At 39.8% G+C, this 15,366-nt stretch overlaps 1 long non-coding RNA gene across 1 annotated transcript; it reads right to left on the reverse strand.

Moving 5' to 3' along the window:
* Positions 1–4,222: 4,222 nt before the first annotated feature.
* On the reverse strand, positions 4,223–8,887 carry LOC137272610 (uncharacterized). The gene is made up of 3 exons (XR_010956106.1): positions 8,711–8,887; positions 7,760–7,871; positions 4,223–7,071 (listed from the first exon to the last, which is right to left on the reverse strand). It is a non-coding gene; the product is annotated as an uncharacterized lncRNA (long non-coding RNA).
* Positions 8,888–15,366: the final 6,479 nt, after the last annotated feature.

The raw sequence follows: 15,366 nt of genomic DNA on the forward strand, positions 1-15,366 counted from the left end.
GAGGGTGTTTTGTTTGTTTGTTTGTTAAACACGCCTGAGACGAATTTCACAATTTTAAAATAGACATATTGTCATCATGTGAACTTTTCATATACTTTCATTAGTAACAACTACCTTTCACATACCCGCCAATACTTTTAACAAGCACATCCACGGGTACTTAACAGTCAAACACACAATACAAACATTTACCGTGTTGCGGACTTATCTCCCCTACTCATAAAAGAGACAGTTCAGCCATGGTAACCCAAGCGATTCCCTTGAAAAGGTTAAAACTCCTTTTCTGTTTTCATCGATTACACTGAGGATTGTATTGATCCCTGTGGTATTGTCTGTCTGATGATCATCGTTCAGCGCCACAGTGGGGAGTGGCCGTGACGGCGATACACAGACTACTTACCTAGTCAAGTGGCTGTGATGGTCTCGAGGGTGGTACTGCAAATATGTGTATGGAAGGAACGGTTTCAGGGCGTAGCAAATGTATATTATAGCATCGACAAAGAACTTGTTAATCTGACTTATGTTAGAACTGTTCAGGTATACAAATACTATGTAAATAGAATCTGAATGATATAGTTTATTCAAAGCTGGAGCTGAGATACCCATGAAGATCCGGTTTAGAATTGATTTTGAGCAATCCACGATTGTTGTAAGAAGCCACTATCACGGGATCGGTTGGTCAGGCTCGCGTAGATGGGTGTCCATGATGTTGATCATTGGATTGTCCGGTTTAAGCACATTGCTCATTGCGGCGTAAAGAAGGAAATAAAAACTAAAGCCAAGACCTTAAGACTTCGGGAATCTAAAGATGCCAGTGGACCAAGAATGTCCATTTTCAGTGGGTTGCGTTGTACCAATTTCCAAAACAGTTCCAAGCGGTGAAACACCAAACGCTGGCTCCAAAAAGGAGAAGATTCTTATAAGTTGGTGAAGACAAGCAACCATCCTGGGTTTTGTGTTTGTTTGACACATTCCAACTGTATAAAGGCGGTCTGCAAATAATCGATCGAGTATGGGCCAAACAACCCAGTGATGACGTCGTAATAATCATATTTACACATTTGAGATATGTTGACATGTATCAGCCACATTGTCTCTAGCGATAAGCATGGATTGCTGCAAAAGAAAAACCTTACTAACCCGGATATTTACGGGTCAGAGGTCAACTTGTATTTCCGTGTTTACAGGCCGCTGGGGAATCAGACGTATTGTTTTTAAAGGGTTAAGTCTCTTGGATCTTAAACATCACAAACCCTGAGGCTGAATGTAAGAGACATTTGAACTGATTTTTAGGCGTTTACGGTTAATCACACATACGTAATTGTTGCAGAGATAATTGCCGTTATCAATCTTAATACTTTCACAGAGGGCTTAAGTGATTTTAAATTGATTCTTTTTGCTAAGTTGGACTTCAGATTTGAGACCACCTGTTCCTGGCCACCAAAGAAAACGAAATGTAGCAATGTAGTACCTGCGTCCGGCATAAGTGATAGCGAGGTTGTCGTGGTTGGTCTGGGTGAGTGAGTGACTTTGACTTTACTCTGCTTTGAGCAATATTCAAGCAATAATACAAATGTGCTGCGCACATTGGAACGTGGGGAATCTAACACGGGTCTTGTTATTGTTTGGGTTTGTTTTAGTTTGTTTTGGTTGTTTTTGCTTGGGTTTTTTTTTTTCTTTTTTTTCTTTTTTTTTGGGGGGGGGGGTTGTATGTTTTTTTTATTTTTGCATTTATAATTGTTATTTATGTTTTAAATAATGTAGGAGGTTGGGGGTGGGGTGGGGTTTTTTTCAATTCATTGTACGTGGGATAGAATAGTGGTGAAAGTGTCACACTACCATGCATAACATACGAGTTCGATTCTCAGCGTGGTTTACCTGTGTCTTTGATGTATAACGTTGAACCCAGCAATGTTGCAGCTACATGGTAGAGGTCTCAACCACCAGACAGTTCACTCACGACAAAATAAGCATCGATATCCGCGATGGAAATGTTATTGTTCAAATCCAGGAGCGTAGATGTAAATGCCTAACGTCATTAACGGTTTAAACGTCTACGGACCTGTATGATTTATAGCGAGTGAGAAAGATTTTACGCCGCTTTCAGCAATTATCAAACAAAATGACGATGGACAACACCAGGAAAGGGCTCCACACATAGTACCTCTGTGGCCAATTGTGATGATTCACTTGTTGATGTCACCGTGCCCCAGCTGTGCTGATGATACATGCAATTAGCATCTCTGTCTCAAATCTGATTATTTATTGGGCGGTATTGCGATATAAAACAGTATTTACTCACTTTGACCATGTGGCTTTAACACCTGCTTAATATTGCACATTATACCATCGTTATTAACCCTACGTCGTATTTCGCATTTCTTAACGAAATAAGTATAAAGATACGTACATGTATACACAATGCCATTTAGAACGAAAATGTAACAGGTAATATGCTGAAAGCTAAAAGAAACGCAATTTTGAAAAAATGAAATCGTATAAATGTAAGCCTTCATCTGTATGCATTCTATTTAAAAACGTTCTTGCGTTTCTTTCACTGTTCGGTATAAATGGGACTACATGTACACTTCCTCAGCAAAAACATTATTTCTAAAAATACTATTTTACACTGTTCCGTAAAATAATGTCCAAGTTTTTCTGCTGACATAATTTTAAAAAGCTAATTTATCGTCTTTGATATCAACGGTATTGATTATCATAAATATTGACGACTTTCCATATTGGCATGATCCGGTTTCTCGGTGAAGGTTAAGGCAGTTTTTACGCGCAGGTATGACACGTTGTTTTCACCGATCATTTATTTATTGAATTCAGTTGAATGTTGGACTGCGTTACACCAATAATAACGCTATTTTTAGACTATAAGGGGTGAATGACAGGCAACAGTGGCAAGACATTTCAGTTTTCACATCGTTGGCAACATCGACGTCTGTACGGCACCGACGGCGGCGATTCAGGCAGATCGTGCAACCCAACAGTGACCGGACATCGCTACATCCGGGTCCTTCATCTTCTACGCAGGGCATCCGCATTCGTAACTTCTCGTCTCTTTCCGTGACCTACATGAAGACTCGTACCACATTCGTACGCTATCATTGCCAAGAATCATGGCAAACCTATCAAATCCAGCCTAGCAAAACGCATTTCAAAACAAAAAGATGGCGGAACCGTTGAACTTTGAAACTTCGCTAAACTATACAAAGCGCAATTTAAATATACTTTGAGTTAAAGGATGAACAACTTTCAGCACTGAAACATATCTTCAAAGGAAATGACCGTATTGCTTTTTCTCCACAGGATGTAGGATATTCTAAGTCCCATGTTTGGAAATTCAGAGTTATCTTGATAATACTAGACTATTTTCATATCTATGCCCGTTTTCGCTTACACAGGACCAAGTGGTATTTTTGTATCCATTTGACCGGTCCTTACGTTGTCCTAGCTTTGCAATCACTAGGCGTAATATTCCATCGTAACAATGACCATCACCTGTCCCCACTAGCTGGAACTGGTTTCCGGTGAGGCTAGGTTATAACGTACTGCCGTAGCCGTCAAGGTCACCGGATCTAGCCTAAAGTGATCCGCTGGATGTGGTAGACAGACGTCACGTCAACGTAAACGTTACCCAAACAACTGTTCCATTTCAGCCATTAGGGGCTTTACACATCGTATCCATGCTTGACACAATGGTTTAATCGGCACATGCAAAGGCATTTCCGTTACTTTTTACGTATTCTTTGTCACTCTATAATATTTTAAACACACGCCTCAAGCTTCGCCTTTAAAACCTTAAAAGTAACTGAATGTGAAAAATATTTTTACGGGGAATATATATTTTCGATGTACTTGCCTCATGAAATAATAATGCCCAGAGACAGCGGGTTTTGTTTAAATTAACGAAATTAATTTGGTTTCGGATGGTCAAGATCATTAATATTTGACATGTCTTTAGGGACGTGTTTGGAACTGTGGGATTCTTTTTTTCTGCCGAATCAATAAAAAGTTAATTAACTTTTTGTTATGATACGAGATACAATGAAAGAACACTTCAAGGTAGAAATACGCTTCACCTCCATATATTTGCCAGTGTAAACAGTATAATTTCGGGAAACATTCATATAAGAATTGCCCATTTAGTCCATCACAGATAGTCCGTTAGATATCACAATCAATGAAACAGACAGACAGACAGACAGACAGACAGACAGACACAAGTTTATTATATATTTCAGGCCACATGACCTATAGTACACTTGCGTTGTTATATTATTTTACATGCAGTCACGTAGGAACATAAATATGCATACATATATTTAAAAAAATAATTTAAAATTATTAAGAAATATCAATGTCAACAGGTTTTTCAGTTGTTGTTCATCTTTGTACACTGTTGAGATAATACGGGGGTATCTGTTTCTAAGAAACTGGTGATGTTCTCAAATGAAAAGAACATGAAATTCATCCACAACTCATCCATTGTCGGGAAGGTGAATATGAGAGTTACCAGTTACGATGCATTAGTTTTTTTAGCCATATAACATGAACGACCTGTGTCATAAATGTAAAGCTGTAAAGTAAATCGAATGTGGTAGTTGAACTTCAGCCCCGGAAAAACCAGCAAAGCTACAAAAGTGTTGAATGTGTACTCACTTGCAGTAGAAACTGACACAATGACGTGAGTGAGTTTAGTTTTACGCCGCTTTTACCAATATTCCTGCAATATCACGACGAGGGACGCCAGAAATAGGGTTCACACATTCAGTTGCACCCATGTGGTGAATCGAACCCGGGTCTTCGACGTGACAATCAGACACTTTAACCATTCTAGGTACCCCTTTGTCTCCTATAGTCTGTTGTCTCTGTCTGTAGTTAACGATTGTTTCAACAAGATTCAGCTGCCATGGCGTCGCAACTTGCAGCGGATCCTGAAGGGAAACGTTGTCTGTATGGTGATGCAAACACCCTACGAGCCAACTAACTATATGGGAGGGTGTATGGGGTTCGAATCCACGACACTCAGATCCTATGAAAATAAGAATCTCACGGCAGAGCTGTCAGTGTGATACATGACACAAAACAACAGAAGTAAAAATCTATTTATATAATGCAAATACTATTCTGAAAAATCGGGTCACAACATATTTCTTCGATAAATATTACAGATAAATATTACATGACAAACGATCTCACAAACAAAAGAGCCCCTGATAACTTAAAACCCAAACACACACTTGTATAAAGGTAAGGTTATCAAGCATTGACGGTCAATTAAACAAGTATCTCAATTTTAAAACTTTTATATGAATAATCCGTCAAACTTTTTCACCGGCGGTCTCTCACGGCTTTGGACATAATTCCGCGAGACTCCCCGCAAAACCAGTGTGAAGCCAACGAGGGGAAAAGAGGGTTGATGGGCTCTACTGCAGGGTCGACTCCAGCGATACCTCCACACGTCACCGTGCAAGAAGTGAGAGAACACCACCGTCAGATGCCCGTCCGCAGATGAAACCCTGAATTATTTATGTTCTAATCTAAAATTGCCCAATTCGTTCAAGACAAAATCACCTTGCCTGCGGCTCTATCTTAATTAGCTAGGAGAACTCGCTTCATGACTAGTTTCATCTGATTTACGACAAGAAATAACATCACACTTTGAACAGAAGCGGGAGCGGTATGAAGGCCATTCCACAATTTCGTGACTACCATGTGAAAAGTGTATGGGGGGAGGGTAGTTGGGGTAGGGGGAAAACGCGGGAGGGGCCGCGTGGAGGGTGAAGTAGGGCGATGTTAGGTAGTGCGCGCGTTACAACGTGGCGTAAAACCAGGAACTAGGTGCCAGAACGAGATTAGAGATATGTGTTGGGGTTTTAAACCAATGAAGTGGTTTCTTATATGTCGGAAAGAAATATCGTCGAAAGGACAACCAGAACGCTAAGAATACCCAAAGTTGAAATGAAAATATGAGTATAAAAACATGATTTAAAAAGACATTGTGTGCCATATCATGTGCTCCCTTTTTGAATGAAATATTCAACACCCAAGTCCCCAAAACTATAAATAACTCGCATTTCTTAAACGAAACAGACACTGTATAACCAAAGTTAATTGATTTGTAATTAATATTTGATTGTCATAAACTGTCTATGTGCTCTTGAGGTGTCGACGTTTTGACATACTCGAAAGGAGGACCTCCAGATCGTTTTGTTTAATTTTCTACTCAAAAGAAGTTGCAAAATACTCGACATATACATATTACTCAAGGCTAGATACCTAATGAATGACAACTTCTTTAGGCTAGTATGCATGGGTATAGGTCCTTATACAGTTGTCAAGCGAATGTGAACACGCACAGTACATACTAAAACATGAAATACGGATTCACAAAAACGAATTAAAGGCGTGCGTAAAAGGGATTAGCAACAACATAGGCTAATGACTGATTGATCCCGCGACTATAGGAAGAAGCCAGCTGTACAAGACAGGGTACAAAATATACTGAGCTGATAGGATTAATTAGAGATGTTAGCTGGAGTGTTCTGTTGTTTTATCAAATCATTGTAGGCAGATGGGATGAGTCCCCTTGATCTCTGTTGATTGAAGGCGGATTTAAAATGCTTGTCTTAGCTTTCGCTTATTGACGTGATGGAGATTGTTTGATAGGATGTGAACGTTGTCCCACATGCCGTAGTGCCTGGGGTAGTTGATGATGCCGCCTGAGATGACTGATTGTCGGTGGGACGAAGTGGTAGATACTGTGTAACATGGGGGACTATCGTATCAAACGTCTTGTATGTTGTATATTCCAAAGACGGTTACATCAATGCATTATATTATGGATAAAAGCCTCCTCAGTCAAGTAGACATTGAGAGCTTGGTCCCATACCGGATTTGAACTCAGACTGAGACACCTAATCTCCAGCCTACTAAGTCAGCAATCAAACCCACTCAGACACCGCGGCTTCCACAGAAAATGGAAGTCCGACAACTGGTAGTCGAAACCACGTGTTATTTGTACCCTCTGACAAATGTGTTGGTTGCAGGCTCCCACGTCTGAAAGATACGAATTCACAACGTCCTTTAGAAAATAGTCAAATGTAGCATATATGAAATTACAATTAATTTCTAAACAAAGCACAGAATCTAGTACGTTTGAGGGGGCTGAGAGTCATACGTGAATAGAACCCATACCTTCGGGGTGAGGAACCGATTACTCAAGTTACTGTCACGAATCTCTAATGTACTAGACTAAATAATTTAGGGATACTGGTATTTTTATGATTGATATTTAATCAGATTGTCAATGAATATCTAGATAGATCATTATTCATAATTTCAACATTTACATATATCCCAAACTATTTTTTCCAGTGTATGAAAGAATTGGACGAGCGGGTCATAAAATCGTTTGAGATATGTATATCATTAGAGATACAGAAAAGATAACTCTTTAATTTAATTTTCTTGAAGCAAAAGGGTTACACAACTGTAATCATTTCAGTAACGAAAGGCTTGTGCATTCACATTTTAAGGGTAAGGATTCACAGTTTTGTGAAATCTTTCTCCGGCATTTTATTCAAATAAAAAGCCCTCTTCACTCTTGACGACACACTGTGTATGGTTTGTTTGATTTGTTGTTTTGAGTGCCAAAGTGAGCAGCATTTCACATATATGATGGTAGTCTAATCGAGTGTGGACCAGACAATGAAGTGATGGACATCTGCATCTAATGTATACTTACCTTGACACGCTTGTATCAACTCAACGAATCCTGTCAGTCGTATCCTACGACAAGCATGGGTTCTTGAGGGCCAGTTCTATCCCCGAAATTCACGGACCGGTTAAGATGGAAACTACATGCATTTAGGGTGAATGAGTGAGTTTTACGCAGCTTTTTAGCAATATTCCAGCAACATCATAGCGGGGGACATCAGAAAATGGGACATGTATTTAGACTTTGGGATAATCTTATAAGATCACTCAACATATAAACAACAAACATAACCTCATTATATTACACGTTGATGAAATATTGAGGAAAATGTTAGCACTTTGCATATTCCAACTAAGGAATAGTCGTGCATTTTACATGAAAAAATCATCAAAGCCTCGACACGCGTAAAAAGTCAATATTACTTTCATATGCGAACAGGCCAGTATTATGAGTTGGGTTCGCGTCTTGAAAATGTGGCATCGTATCCCAGAAGACCATCATTATAAAATCGGCGTAGCTCCAAACTAATAAAGATGACGCTCACACATTTAGACGCCCACGTAAACGCACGTACGCATGCATGCACGAGAAAGAACATTTTGACGTGTGTGATTACTTCCGGTGACCCAGATCTGACCAGAAAGTGGCATAACGCCACTGGGAAAGAGTTCCTACCGTTCCGCTATATACTTTCTTCCTCAGATAAACACAGGTTTACACAAAGCGGTTCAACCCTACATATTGTACTTAATTTGGGGGCTTTTAGTTGTTTTTGTGAGCCCTCTAGTAAGTGTTGTGTTAGGTTTTGTGAAAAATTCAAGTATATATCAATTCATAAATAATATTTGGTATGGGGGAACGGGAGGAATTCTTACCCGCCATCGGAATGATCTGACAGAAGATAGAAGTTAAAGAAGTATGGATTTCAATAATATTGTAGACAAAACAACTTATCAGTAATATATATTTTGAAGTGACCTTCAACAGCCGGCGTTATGGTGAGAGCCTTTGAAACTGATGCTTCCTGCAATCTGTCAGCTGACCCTGGGTCCACGTGCACCGCATGCTTCTCTCAACAATCCCATGCGAAGCTGACAGGTCCTCGTCGACGCTTGAAAGAACACCACTTGCCCCGAGGTGGAGTTGTTCGACCTTGGCATTTGGTTTTACCATGCCGTTGGGTGCAATGGGACACGATACTGGGATTCATCGTGTGAATTTTATTTTCTTATCCCTCGTGATTACGATTTCCCAAAGGTGTAGAAATGGTGTCTTGTGTCATGGCTGTTGTTGATGTTTTATCGCCTGTTAAACCCATTTCCACAAATGATAAGTCGTCACCTGTGATGGTTAGCACAGCAAGTTTTGCGCTTTTAACTTGATAGTTTAAGGGACCGTACATACGTTTTGGCTGGGGTGGGGTTTTGGAGGTGGGGTTTTGGGAGTGGGGTGGTACAGCTGATGAATTTTTTGGAGGGTCACCCATTTTCTCTTAGGGGAGTGTGTATGTCGGGGGTTGGGGTTGGGGGAGGTAAATGTTAGGACGGTGGGGGTGTCACTTTGTACATGGTGTTCTGAAGGGTTTGTGATTGTGTTCACGGGCGTTGTGGTTTGATGGCATAAACGCAGCCGTTTCGGAGCATGTCATTGACTTTTTCGTGCTGCACGGGATTTTGTGCACCGTTCATCTGGGCATCTTGAACATGTGGCAGATTTTGAGTGTTGAGCGCTGGAGACAGAATAGACGAGTAGCTCTCCAGTAGTTTGTGACACAAAACAGTAAAATAGAAACAGGAATAAGATTTAGAGAGATAGATAGATAGATAGATAGAGTAGGATTAACTAAATAGACAGGTTTGCATATTTAGTTTAATTTTCATTGCATATATTTTACATTTCATTTCATTACATTACAAGGGAATTTCACTTTTAGTTGATTACAAGGGGATTTCACGTTTAGTTGTTTAAAGGGGAGTTCATGTTTAGTTAGTTAAAAGATTTGGTTTGAAAGGTAAGTCGAAATTTATATTTTAGTTTAATTTCCACTGCGTTACACATGGCTTTCCATTAACAAAATCAACATCACCTTCTTCCATAAGTTATAAACGGTCTTTAGTAGACAGGAGCCCAGTAAACACAGTGCAGTATTCATTCAAGACTGTCCGCCCAAACATTCAACTGTACAACAGTCATCTTATTGTTAAAACAAAAACCGAAAAAAAACATAAGTGAATGGAATAAGATTCTATATATAACAACGGCGCACCGAAACGTGATTTGTAAATTTACATTACATTACATACATCACTCAAATTGTTCCATTGTTCCAAATGCTTGAACCCACTGGGCAATACCTCAGAGTGAGATGCTGGTAAAAAAACAGCTATACATAATCATGTCCCTTGGCTCGAGGCGTTGGTCGGTAAAAAGGGAAAATGAATGCTTCTCGGTGGTGCGGCTTACCGTTGTCGAGTAATCACTGAGACTACATACAATAGGATAATTGAATAAAAGCAGTTACTTAAAGCTGACTGGTTTCTTCGCGTCGCGACGATAGGTACAGTTGCTACTGCAGAAGCGGACAAAGACGGTGGGATTAGACGTGGTGGACATTAATGCAATTTGAGTAAATCCAGATTCGTTTACGTTATATTCATAGGTAAACGTCTAAAACCTGCATTACTTAGGGTTCCCCTCCCACGTGAAGCAGACCACTGCGCCGGAATATAGCTAAAAGCGGCGCAAAACTAAATTCACTCGCTGACTCACTATCACTATTTTGGAAAATTTCATCGCATTTCTTTAGTAATTATGACGTTTACTTGTATGATAAAAGCCGCCATTTAGCTGGAATACTGCTGAGTGCGGCGTAAAACTAAACTTACTCACTCACTTGTATGAAAATATTTATCTTTATTGACGACGAGCATATGCTGCAAGGGCGAGGGTTGACGTTGATGTTGGGTATGACGGTTGATGAAACAGCATGTACATATCACGAGGCGGAGGGGAAGAATCAGACACGTTCTATTCTAGGACAGTGGTGTGAACACAGGTGTAACCATTGAGCCAGGTGAATTGTGAATCATTGTACGACCTCTTCAAACAGGGGCTGACTCAGTTAACATGCTGCCTGAAACTCGCCATGGAATATAGATATACGATTTTCTTTTAGAAAATATACTTAAATTATAAACATCATTTCTTTTGAAAGAAGGAATTTGAATTTAGTGTCACCATAGTTGTTTCTAGTATCTCTTTTCACTTTCACACGAGAATATCGGATCGGCTGAAAGAAAGTATGTCTTTGTCTGAATTGATGAGTTAATGAGAGTCATGTTTCGGTTTGATTACTGGAATACTGCTGAGTGCGACGTAAAGCAAGCAGAGAAAGCAAGCAACCAACCAACCAAACACACCCTTCCAGTCAACGGCTGGTGTCATTTCAGTCATCCGTTCATGCAATATTCATATTTTGCCCTCTACTCCCATTGCATTCAGTTTCGATGGATTAGCGAGACTGATTATTATTCTCTGGCGTTCACCTTTACAACGAGGAGGCTACCGTACAATACATAGCAATCGCTTAGCTTAACCAATCGTCGCTAAATACCACTCCGTTAAAGGTACTCCCAGACATATACAGATCATTAAAGGGGAACTCCTCAACAGCCAATTGTCCATCTTATGTTAAGACCATGAATTACTGAGGCAATGATCGCCTTGGATTGCTTCGACCTCAATGGTTTGTTTGTTTGTTTGTTTGCAACACTAGTAATCAAATCTGAACCAGACACTCAAGTGATTAACATTCATGAGCATCGTTCTACGCAACTGGGATACAAGTCCATCAAGTCCATCCCGTTAGTCATTTCTAAGACAAGCATTGGATGATGAAGATCACTTCTGCATCAACTACGTCCATCCCGTTAGTCATTTCTAAGACAAGCATTGGATGATGAAGATCACTTCTGTATCAACTACGTCCATCCCGTTAGTCATTCCTAAGACCAGCATTGGATGATGAAGATCACTTCTGCATCAACTACGTCCATTCCGTTAGTCATTTCTAAGACAAGCATTGGATGATGAAGATGACTTCTGCATCAACTACGTCCATTCCGTTAGTCATTCCTAAGACCAGCATTGGATGATGAAGATCACTTCTGCATCAACTACGTCCATTCCGTTAGTCATTTCTAAGACAAGCATTGGATGATGAAGATCACTTCTGTATCAACTACGTCCATCCCGTTAGACATTCCTAAGACCAGCATTGGATGATGAAGATCACTTCTGCATCAACTACGTCCATCCCGTTAGTCATTTCTAAGACAAGCATTGGATGATGAAGATGACTTCTGTATCAACTACGTCCATTCCGTTAGTCATTTCTAAGACCAGCATTGGATGATGAAGATCACTTCTGTATCAACTACGTCCATTCCGTTAGTCATTTCATGAAGATCACTTCTGCATCAACTACGTCCATTCCGTTAGTCATTTCTAAGACAAGCATTGAATGATGAAGATCACTTCTGTATCAACTACGTCCATTCCGTTAGTCATTTCATGAAGATCACTTCTGCATCAACTACGTCCATTCCGTTAGTCATTTCTAAGACCAGCATTGGATGATGAAGATCACTTCTGCATCAACTACGTCCATCCCGTTAGTCATTTCTAAGACAAGCATTGGATGATGAAGATCACTTCTGTATCAACTACGTCCATCCCGTTAGACATTCCTAAGACCAGCATTGGATGATGAAGATCATTTCTGCATTAACTACGTCCATCCCGTTAGTCATTCCTAAGACCAGCATTGGATGATAAAGATCACTTCTTACCTGGATGCTGTGACCCCGTTGAACCCATGGTGACCACGTGTAGTCCAGTGTAACTTCGCTGACCAGCGTCACACGTGATCTGTATTACACGTTACACTTGGCGTGACCAAACTTGTCCATACCCGTTGAACTCCCGGGGCGCACCAATCCAAGTGACGTCATCGTAGAAGTTGATTAGTTTTATTTGTGGACTCAGTCACGAATGAAATAATATAAATAACTAGGTACTGACAGTATAAATCACATATCTGTACGTAAGTTTTACTTACGATTAATGATATTACCTAAGGAGGTAGCATACAAAATATGTTAATGTCATGAAATTGGTATAAGTATAAATTTGGTATTGGTATAAATTTGGTATCATACCCCCTTGTGGCACTATCTGTAGAAAGTAGTACGTCATAAAAAGGTCTCTTAAAAGAAATTGTTTACCATTATTATTCTGTATGTGTTTCATATACATTTCAGTATTGGTATGTAATAAAGCAGGAAAATTAATTTTCAAGGCAGTGTGTCAGATTTTACATATGAATCAACTTCTAAAAATACAGGCATTTAAAAACATATTGTTTTATAAATAAAAAACAATGATTTTTATATTCACACTATATTAATATGCAAAAATGAAAAACAAAACAAAACAAATGTCACCAGAGGGTATTAGCATTATCTCTGTTTAAAACAGCACAACCAAAATTAAATATTAAATAGAACCCGTCGTGACGAGCGAACGCTTTAACCACTGGATAGCCCACCGCCCCAACTGTTATATGAAAGTGTGTCAGTTGATGTTGGAAGAAAGCCCAAAGTGATGTATTTTTAGACTTTCATCACTTGATGGGTGATGATCAAATCCACGATCATGGTGTTGATAACTCTAGAAATATAATTGGGAGTAACCGGATTCGAACCCACGATGATCGGTTTCTGTCCTGTCCAAGTGGTGCAACTCTTCAGAGCAAAGTGCGGTGCCTAAGACAATTCGACACTCAAAACAAAACTACGAGCCAGTCTACCATGAGGGGCAAATGATGGCGGTGCTGGATTCCTAACGTTCACTATGTACTTGGGCTGACAGCCTCGCAGACTTTATTCCCTTAAAGAAACCAACCCAGGATAATTTCTGTGAGAAAGAGTAGGAACATCATGACAGCGCTACTGACAGGTGTAGAAGCCTGTGGCAATGGAAGACAGGTGACTGATGTTTTTGATTCGACAATATATCGTAGAAAGGAAATGTTTAGTTACACACGACATCATCGCATTAAAAATCACCTACTCTTAGTGAATTAATGTACAATGTAATGTACAGCATTACGAAGCTCATTAAGTTCTTTTGGTTGGCCATAAAGTAGGTAATAGCTTCAAGCAAACACATAATTGTTAAACATGAAAAAAGGTGAATTTATACTATATTTCATGATTAATAAATCATAAAAAATGGCATATCATACTAAGGTTAATTTAATAACAGCTTGTGGGAATTTCCAAATAAAATCGTGGATACGAAGAAACCATTAGCCTTTGGTGTCATCTCAAAAGCAAAATTAAGACTGTTTGAACAAGAAGCCCCTGAGGGATTACACGGTAAAGAGATCCTGGAGCTCCTGGCCACTGTAAGCTCCATGGCATCGCTCAGAAGCGCTTCCCATTCCCAGCCTTGCGCACGTCTTTTGTGCGGATTCGGTTTTTCTGCCGTTCTTAACGTGTGTATTTACGAAGTGAAGTGGAATCGGGTCGATCAGAATTAAACGGCAAAACCATTAACTGACCACACCATAGAAAACTGAATATAATTTTATTTAAACACACGGTGTCAGATTTACAGTACAAGAGTTCGAGGCACTATGTAACAGGCTCTAAGACATGCGGCAGAGTACTGAAGAATAACGTCACTGCTTATGCCTTGGCCGAGGCGTTGAAATCAGAATAGTACTGAAAACTGGCTGGTACTGGGTATTGCCAAATAGGTATAAACAGTGCCCTAGACAACACATAGGAAACAGATCAGGTTCTAAGTCCTAATTGTCCGCTTGTCACTCTTTCATAGGTATAACCAACCATCTACTAATTGCCATTTTAGAAACGAGGCAAATCAAACTTGCATGCATGTAACTTGGACAAATATGTTATGTGAATGAGTGAGTTTAGTTTTACACCGGTTATTGCAATACCATGGCGGGGAACTCCAGAAATGGTCTTCACACATTGTACTCATGTAGGGAATCGAACACGGTTCTTCGTCGTGACGAGCGAACGCTTCTACCATTAAACTACCCCATCGCCCCAATATGTTATGTAGCATAACAGTTACCACACAACAATAACAGTGCAATACCAACAATATCTGTTTGTGTACTAGTGTGAAACCTGGACAGTACTGGAGCGCTTTAGCACAGATACTTTCCATATGTAGATGTTTGTTTGTTCTATTTATGTGCCTTTCTTGCTTGAGATCTGTGTCAGATGTATATTCACAGTATATATGCCTCGCCTCCTACTATACCTTCTCTTGGTAGCATTGAAATATATACACATTTGTTTCTCGTGCAGTGTAGAGACAATAGCATTAACGTGTGATACCTTTGTCGTGAGATAAAGGTGATGAAATCATTAATATTATACTCTCACATGGAAATCTCCGACTGTACAAAGTCCAAGGGTGACTGAATATGGCTTTTTGGCAAATTCCAGATATATTATTTGCCCGGGGGCACCAGAAAGGTGGACATTTAAGGGGAATCGAACCCGGGTCTGCGGCGTGACGAGGAAGCGCTTTAA

The sequence above is a fragment of the Haliotis asinina genome, chromosome 2, assembly GCF_037392515.1.
Source record: "Haliotis asinina isolate JCU_RB_2024 chromosome 2, JCU_Hal_asi_v2, whole genome shotgun sequence".
In the NCBI taxonomy this organism is placed as follows: Eukaryota; Metazoa; Mollusca; class Gastropoda; order Lepetellida; family Haliotidae; genus Haliotis; species Haliotis asinina.